We start from the raw sequence: 9136 nt of genomic DNA, 5'->3' as shown, positions 1-9136 counted from the left end.
CAACAAAGGTTTACAATTCAATATCAAAATTTATTGCATCAATCAACTAGGATATTTTGTTTTAAATAAAACCATGGATCAAATGTTCAAATTATAACATTCGAACAATTGTACGGTTTGCAAATATTTTATCCCCAAGATTAGTAAAACAAAGGAAAAGTATGATCCTAGGGTTACTCCACATCTGAAAAACTTAATCCGAGAAAAAAAATCTACTTGGCATATTAACTTCTTAACTAAATGGAAAAATTTAAAACAAATTGATATTGTCTTGATCGTTCCGTAAAAGCTGAAATATTTAAAGCAAAAAGAACACATGAAAACGAAATAATATTAAAATCCCAGAAAAATTCAAAACTCGTAAACAAATATATTATCAAACAACCAAAAATTAAAGGTAGAATTTGTTCTCTCAAAGATACTTTAGGGAGAATAATTGAAGCTCTTCCTAATATAGTTGATCTTCTGAACTTTCAAATCTATTTTTACTTTTAAAATCTTTAAATATTTTCCATTGTTAAATAAAAGTGATTTAATCTGAATGCATTTATAATAACAACTTAGGTTTCTCTCTTTTAGACATAATTAAGAAACTTACCGATCTAAACCCCTATAAAAAAACTCACAAAAATCTTTCATGAACATTTTATTTCTGAAACATTACCCACTCTATTGAAACTAGCGAATATTAGTTCTGTCTATATAAGAGAGATAAATTACTCGTTGAAAACTAACTATTTTACTAACCTCTTTTGTCTGCAAAATCTTCGAAAAACATATTACAAACAAAATCTTAAAGCACATTAACAGTAATAGCATGTTCTCTCCAAATCAACATGGGTTTCTTCATCATAAATCATGTATGCAATCAGTTGTTAGTCCTTGGCATTGGCCTCCGTCTTGCCTTGAGACCAAAAATTAAGGCTTTGGGTTTGGTCTTGGCCTTGAAACTGTTGCCCTTGGCCTTTGTCTTGGGCTTGAAAATTATGGCCTTGGTTTTGCTTGTTTTGGCTTTGGCCTTCAAAAAAAAAAAAAAAAGAATTAAAGAATTAAAAATTTTTATTCTTTATTTTTATGTATTTTTTGGTGTATTTTAATAGCATTTGGCTTTATTGTCACAGCAATTGTTACCTATAGTTTTATTAATAAATGGCCTTAATGTAAGGCAAAGTTTTAAGTCTTTGGTCTTGAAAATGTTTACGTAGACCTTAGTTTGAAAACTCCTATTCTTGGCCTTGACCTTAAAACTCTTGCTCTTAGCCTTGTACTTGGCCTTGCTACCTTTGGCCTTGTTAACAACTCTGCATGCAATCTAATAGAGACTTTTGATATTATTTTGCATCTCACCAGCTTATTGATGTAATCTATCTTGATTTTGCCAAAGCGTTTGATTCTGTACATCACAACAGACTTATGTTAAAATTAAAATTTTTCGGAATAAACAGCAAACAAAATAAAAAGTATAAACCAATGACTAAGAAGCTCGACTAAAGAGCGTGATTTTAGAGTCATTTTTTCATCTAAAGTTAAGTGGAGCACACATAGCAGATTAATTAAATTTAAAAGTAGTTATAGACCTATTTGCAGCAAACAAGAAAAAAAATTTCATAAGATTTTCTACTTACTAGATTTACATATCGTAACAAACTGGTTTTTATGTCATTAAATTCAAAATTTTAAGAATAAGGTTTTTGATTTCATGTAGGGGAGACCGGGGCTAGTTGGCTCGGTTTTTACTCTATGAGCTCTGTAGCCCTAACAGTACATTTTTTTAAAAATATTAAAGTGTAGTCTTAAAGAGTATGGATTAGGGTATCTTATAAAATTTGCATTCATTTAAAAAAAAAATTCTTGGGGCCTTTCCGGACCCTCAAAAAAAATAAAAAATTTGCGCCAACTTACCCCACCACGGGGTAAGTTGGCGCAAATTATAAAAATGATTATTAATGCACTATTAAGTGCAAAATTAATAGAATTTTTTTTTAAATTAATTTTTGCAACAATTTTATCCCAAAACTTAATATTACTTTTAGCTGGTACCAAATATTAGTCCGTATAAAAGCCAAACAGTAACCCACCTTTTATCTGTGGAAAAAAAAACTAAACAAAATTTTTTTTTAATTTTTTTGTAAGAATAAATATTTTCAATATTGTTAAAAATAAAAAAAATTAAAAAAAAATAATTATATAAAAATAAATATTTTTTTCCATAGTAAATGCAATGAGCCAACTTACCCCGTAAAAAATTTGTCAACTTACAACGAAGGCTTTTTTTTTAATAAACAGTCTATAGATCCTGAAAAACGGCAGCTTTGAAAAAAAAGTCTGACTGGATATAGTAAACCAATTGTGACTGGAACTTTTACAATAATTTTTTTTTCATACGACTAAATGTTTTCTTTGTAGAGTAAAAAGGAAGCGATGTTCTAAAAGTTACGTTTTTGTCCAAAAAACGCATAAATCTCAATATCTCCCATGCACATGCGCGAATCCTGACAATACTACAGTGAATGATGAAATGGTCAATGAGGAAGTTTTTGAGTAATTTTTGTCACTTTCTGATGAAAGACTCTAAAGATAAACGCAGTTCGTCAACTTACCCCTACGGCCAACTAGCCCCGGTCTCCCCTATAGTTTATTTTAAGAAGGGGAAAAGGGGAAGAAACAGAGATATAGTTTTGGGGTTAAAAGTTAGTTTAAATTTTTAGTTAAATTTATTAATTAACTAAAATATTAACTAATTAAAATATTAACTAATTAAAACTAAAATATTAACTAATTAAAAATAAAATAATTAACTAAAATATTAACAATTTATTAATTTTTTTTTAGTTAAATTTAAAAATAGTTGCATTTAATTTTTGGTATTAAATTAAATGTTTTAAAATAAATAAATTGTTGTTTCTTTTATGTAGTTAGTTTAAAATTACTTGCATACAGAGTTGCGTGAGGCTGGTTTTAAACAAATTTTCAGCTAACGCAAAAAACTTTGTCCAATTGGAAATTTTTTATTTTTTTTATTCATTAAAAAGTAAAAAGAAAACTAAAAATATAGTGTTTATTTTTGTACTTAGTTATATGTCTTTTATTTAAATCATTAATTCCCATATGTTTCTGCATGTTTTCTATAAGTTTCCGAAAGTATTTTGGGTCCATGTTATAAAGCCATATTCGAATGATCTTCTTCTTTAATTCTGAACGGGATGTTGTACAGTTTCGCCAAACCTTGCTTTATATTTGTTTCCAACCGTTTTCGATGAGATTTAAGTCGGTTACATTGCCACTCCCATTCAAAAACATTAACTCCTTTGTTACACAATCATTCCATCAATCTTTTTAATGTATGATATTTAAATTGTCCTGCATAATTTGAGACTCATTGATAGCCACAGTTTGAAAATTTTTACTTAAATGCGGACTAAATATCCTAAAAATTTTTTTTTGAGTGTCGATTCTATATACCTTAGGAACATCAAAACTATTAATTTTTAAATGCTGGATTAAAATCAAAGGGAGATTTAGTTTTATATTTTTTTATATGGAATATTCACTTTAAACAATCATTAATGATTCCAAAACTATATCCTTGGAGACAAATTCAGCACGAAGAATTTGCACATAAATGAAATAAAAAGCTGTAGTGCTAAACTAACGACAGTCAAGATACAAAACACTATAAACAGTTTAACAGTATGTAATATATTTAATATATAAACGTAAATAAAAGTTACAAATGATAAGTTAAATCTTAAGTTAAATTAGTTAAAAGTTAAGTGAAAATCAAATGAAGCTACAACATGACTATTTTTCTTTTAATGATGATAAAAATCAATGTATAGGTATTGAAATCATTGTTATTTTATGCTACTTTTAGAAAAAAATATCAATGCCAACATTTTTCTAAGACCATGATGGTTACAGAAGGGCATTGTGTGTTATTTGCATGATAAAAAGTGACAGAGAAATTTCAGAACATTTCATTTCTAAAATTTATAGCTTGATTTTGTCAAATGTGAATTTTCATTATGAAAGATTAACTCTTGAAATTTGTGCTGCGCATCGTTGCAACCTGAACAAACTGGGTGATAATGCTAATGCCTTAAAGGAAAACAAATTCTGCTGATTCAATTGTCGTGAAGCCATTGACAAGACTTACAAAATGTTGTGATTGCATCATTTGTCAAATTACAAAAGTGAAAGGCAAAGAAAAGCATTCATTTGAAAAAGCTCTTGCATCAACATCCTTGCAAGAAGAAGAAAAATTAGTTGAAAAACGACGCACAAAATGCTTGTATGTCATTGCTCGTAGAATTTCTCACAACTGCAGTAATACAACTCGTCGTGTAAACTTAAAACAGGTTGCATTGAGAAATCCTGTGGGCGCAGAAAAAGTTGCTTCATCAGCCATTGCATCAAATAAAGCATGTCCTGGCGTAAAAATTTGTCTCGGTTAAGCATGTGGCAAACCTCTTCCAATAAGACAAGGTTAGTTATTTTATTATTTTATACATTCTGAGTAACATGCAGTAACTGGCATGAGAAGTGACTGATTTTTTTTAATTTAGTTAAAGAACATCTGCAGCTCAGTTACTCTTTCAAGAACCTTTGACCATAACAATTATGGCTAGTATTCAACAGAGTACTGGGCCTTCAAATAATAAAATGAGAAAAGTTGGATCAAATTAGTCCAGTTTGTCTTCTTGAGCCCAATTTCCAGCAGAAATTTGCATCAGTGGGATCTATTCTGAAGGATATTTTCAATGCCACAAATTAAATTCACAGTAAAATTCACAGATTCTAATGAGGTTAGTGACACCGTTTGTTATATCAACTTAAAAACTTAAATTGAAAATGTTAAAGCTCAAGAAATCTTTTGAAAGTGTGATGAAAACATCATACTTTTAAAAGGTTTCTTTAGCTCTAACATTGTGAAACTGGGCATTTGTGGTGGATGACCCTCTTTCAAAGCTAGCTTAAGTCTAATTTCTGAGCAGCAAACAGAACCACAAAGTCTAGTAAAAAAAGTTGCTTAATTTCGCTTCAAATTTCAAAGTTAAATAACTCCTTTGATTTTAATCCAGGATTTCAAATTTTATTATTTTGGTGTCCCCAATGTATATATATTAAACCCTAAAAAGGACAATTTTGTTATATTTATTTGGCAAAAATTTCAAAAATTTCAAACTGTGTAGATAAGCGTCTAAGAGTCTCTAAAACATTAACATAGCGCTCAATTCATTTTTTTTGATTATTAAGGAAAAAACTTGAAAAAATTTTGATTATTAAGGAAAAAAAAATGAAAGAAAAAAAGTTCTTCATTCTTTTGCACTGCTAAAATAGCCTTCAACCATTACGTGTTCACAGAGTTTAACTGTGTTGTCTGTATAGGGGATTAAATCTGATTTGATAACGAGGTTGGTACACACAGGTTTAGCTCTTACTTATGATGAAAAAATTACATTAATCATGTTTTAAATTTACCTTAATTAATTAAGTAAATCAAGCAAGTTATAATCGTAAATTATTTAGCTAATTACCCGGTAGGAAATCAACTAGCGATTAGCTAACGATATTCGTAACAATAAAGACAACGATTTTATCACAGGGAGATTTATAGTTTATATGTTTATTTCTATATTTTAACAAGCTACAAATCCACAATTTAAAGCTACTAAGATTTTTTTTTCAAAATTGCAAACTAAAATTCCGCAATATATATTTTCATATCGCTGTAGCGATAGGTGATTATAGCAACCTAGTTAGCTGAAGAATTATATAGTAGCTAACAACAAGGCTGTATACGTATATATCATAACAACATCGCTAGCTAAAAAGCCACGATATGTATCTATTGTTTAGCTTTATATTTGACGTTATGTTGTAGCAATCTACATACCTAGGATCTTCAACTATCAATTTATTGTAATAGTATTGTTAGCTACAAAACTGCGATATGTAGTAATCAACTGGCAACAGGTTTGAAGTTATGTTGTAGCTTGCTGCGATGCTACGATATGTAGCTAACGATACATCGTAGTATATCGATACCTAACAAGGTGCGATACCTAGATAGGGACATGTCTCAATAAATGTTATGAATTCAATTATTATCATTTTATATACAAAACATAAAGTACAGCTAAGTACTATTTTTTAATTTACTAATGTGACATTTCAGTCTGATTAGATCAGACCGTTGTCAGAGGTAAAATAAAATACAATAATAGTCTCACAAAAAGCGTATGTAAAAAACCGTTAAGAAGACATTATAAAGATGAGTTGACGTAACTATTTTGACGTGAAAACTATTTTGAAATTTCGATGATTCTTTCTTAAAAAGTGGTCTCCAGCTATTTGACGCAATTTTAACACCGTTGTCTTTGTTCAAAAGCGGTGGAAAGTGCCTTATCTAGTAATTGGTTTGGGCATAATTAGTCTCCAGGGGCCCTCTTATTTTCCTTTCATGGTAGTTAGAATTAAGTGCGATTGTTTTGGGGTGCATCCAATTAAATATACCGTGGCAGTCCTTGCAGTGTTCTGTGGCTCCGGAAGCATGCCAACTGCCTTTCATGCTGTTTACCAAATGCTTAATACCTCTTTGTAAAATTTTCTTTTTCGTTTCTCCAATATAAACACCACCACATGAATACGTAAGCTTATACACACCCGATTTGCTGTGAAAAATAACCTCGTGAAAAATATAAAATTTCGTAAAATCTGCAACCATTTCAAGAAAGAATATCAAAGGATATGCCGAACTTAAACCATGTTTGTAATTGGAAAGAAAAATTGAGTTTGCGCATGCGTTTTTTATAAAGAATTTTAAAATAAAATCTAAGAGAGTTACTAAAGAATAAAAAATAAAGATAAAAATCTTCAACTTTTTAACAAATGTCAGTTTCCTTATTACTTTTTATTGATTTCTATTTGTTATAATTTTATTAGAGTTCATTAACGAATGATAAGAAATCCTTTATAGCAAAATGAATTGTAGTGGCATATATATTTTATGTTATTTTAAAAGTAAATAAATGTTTTTTGAGGTACCAAATACTTTAAACGTTTTAATTACTTCAGCAGGCACATTGTTCAAATGATGAGAGATTGTAAAGTTGTTCTTTACCAGGCTGTGATCAAGCCACGACCATAAATTCTCTATTGGATTCAAGTCTGGACTATTGGCAGGCCACTTGAATTTTATTAGAACTGAACCAATCGCTAACAACATGCGCTTCATGACACGGCGCATTATCTTGCTGGAAAATAAATCCATATTGCATCTGCCATAAATCAATGCTAGGAATAAGCGAGTTTTCCAAAATTTCGATGTACCTTTCTTTGTTGAGTCTACCATCGAATAAATGAAAAACGCCAACTCCACAGGCACTCATACAGGCTCAAATGCCTATTGAACCACCGCCTTGTTTTGTTCGTTTCAAAATGCATGATTCATAGAACCGTTCGCTTGGAAGTCTACGCAACATAACGCGATCTTTTCTGTTGTCTACCTCAACGTTCATTTCATCACTAAAGACCACACGGCTCCACTGATCTGTTGACCAATTTTTGTGTAGTTTGCACCACTCTTTCCTGGCAAATTTTTGTTTTTTATTTAAGCGTGGGTTTTTTGCAGCAGCACGCCATAAATAATTTAAATTGTGGAGGACCCTTCGCACAGTTCTAGGGCTTGCTTTCAGACCATTTGACAGTGTCCATTTCGTAGACAAGTCTGTAGATGATGCTTGTCTGTTTTCTTTCATTAATCTCATTAACGAGCGAATATCACGGTCATTTGAAATTTTATTCCGTCCAGTCCTATGACGATCATTAATTGACCGGGTCTCTTTGTATCGTTGAATTATGTTAATAATGCAAGGTGAGACCTTCCGAGCTTTTCTGCTATTTGTCTGATGCTGTAGTCTTCTTCTTTTAATACAAGAGCCGCGTATCTGTCTTTTTTTTCGATCTTTGCACGCATTTTTGCAATATTTTTATATCCTTATTGCAATTAAAAAAATAAATGTTTATTTGATATCGAAACTCAGGTTTCGACATTTTATTTTATAGCCAACGTAATAAGCAATTAAGACATTTAAAAAAAATAATGGATTATTATTTTTAATAAGTGCAAATTAAAGATTTGAAAGTGTTCGTTAAATTTTGTCCAATTTATTTAAAGAAGATTTATAAGTACTCATCAGTTTTTTAATAAGTTAAACGCAATTTAATTAGAATTAGATTAAAAAAATTATACGACTTTAATCCGTATGTTTTAATTAACAAGATTAAAAAAAAAAAAATTTAATATGTCAATTAGAATCTTCTTAATTTTAATTTGAAGATTAAAAAACCAACTAAAAAATGAGTGGTCTTTAATTTTTGGCCACCGCTGTATATATATATATATATATATATATATATATATATATATATATATATATATATATATATATATATATATATATATATATATATATATATATATATATATATATATATATATATATATATATATATATATATATATATATATATATATATATATATATATATATATATATATATATATATATATGTATATATATAACTTATAACAATATAATACATAATATTATAATATTTGATTTTATTTTAAAAGTATTACTTTTAAATTAAAAACTTACTTTAAGTAAGTAAATGTTTTTTGAGGATCTCCTAACATATAAAGCATATTTAGAATCCTCTAAAAATATACAATTACTTTTAAAATAAAATAAAATATTATTATATTATGTAATATAATGTCATAAGTTTTACTATATTATATAGATTATACTATCATAGGTTATACTATTTAATAATGAATATCTGCAGTTAAGCGGCATAAAATAGTTTTATTTTTTCGCTTGTTGTGAGACTTGCTCAAAGTGGTGACTTTTTAATATAAACATAAAGAACATTTTAATAAACTTTTTTTTTCTTTTTTTTTTTGTTATTTAATAGACAGTTGCAGCTCAAAAACATGAAAAAGGAGCATGTAATACAGATGTCAAGAGGTCCATAAAGCAATGGATAATGCAAGCTCCTCACAGAAATGGTGGCTGTGCAAAATGTGCATTAAAAGTTTAAGCTACAAATACTTGATAGTTTTTTTATT

Source organism: Hydra vulgaris, chromosome 11 (genome assembly GCF_038396675.1).
Source record: "Hydra vulgaris chromosome 11, alternate assembly HydraT2T_AEP".
NCBI lineage: Eukaryota > Metazoa > Cnidaria > Hydrozoa > Anthoathecata > Hydridae > Hydra > Hydra vulgaris.
This window is presented reverse-complemented; position numbering follows the sequence as displayed.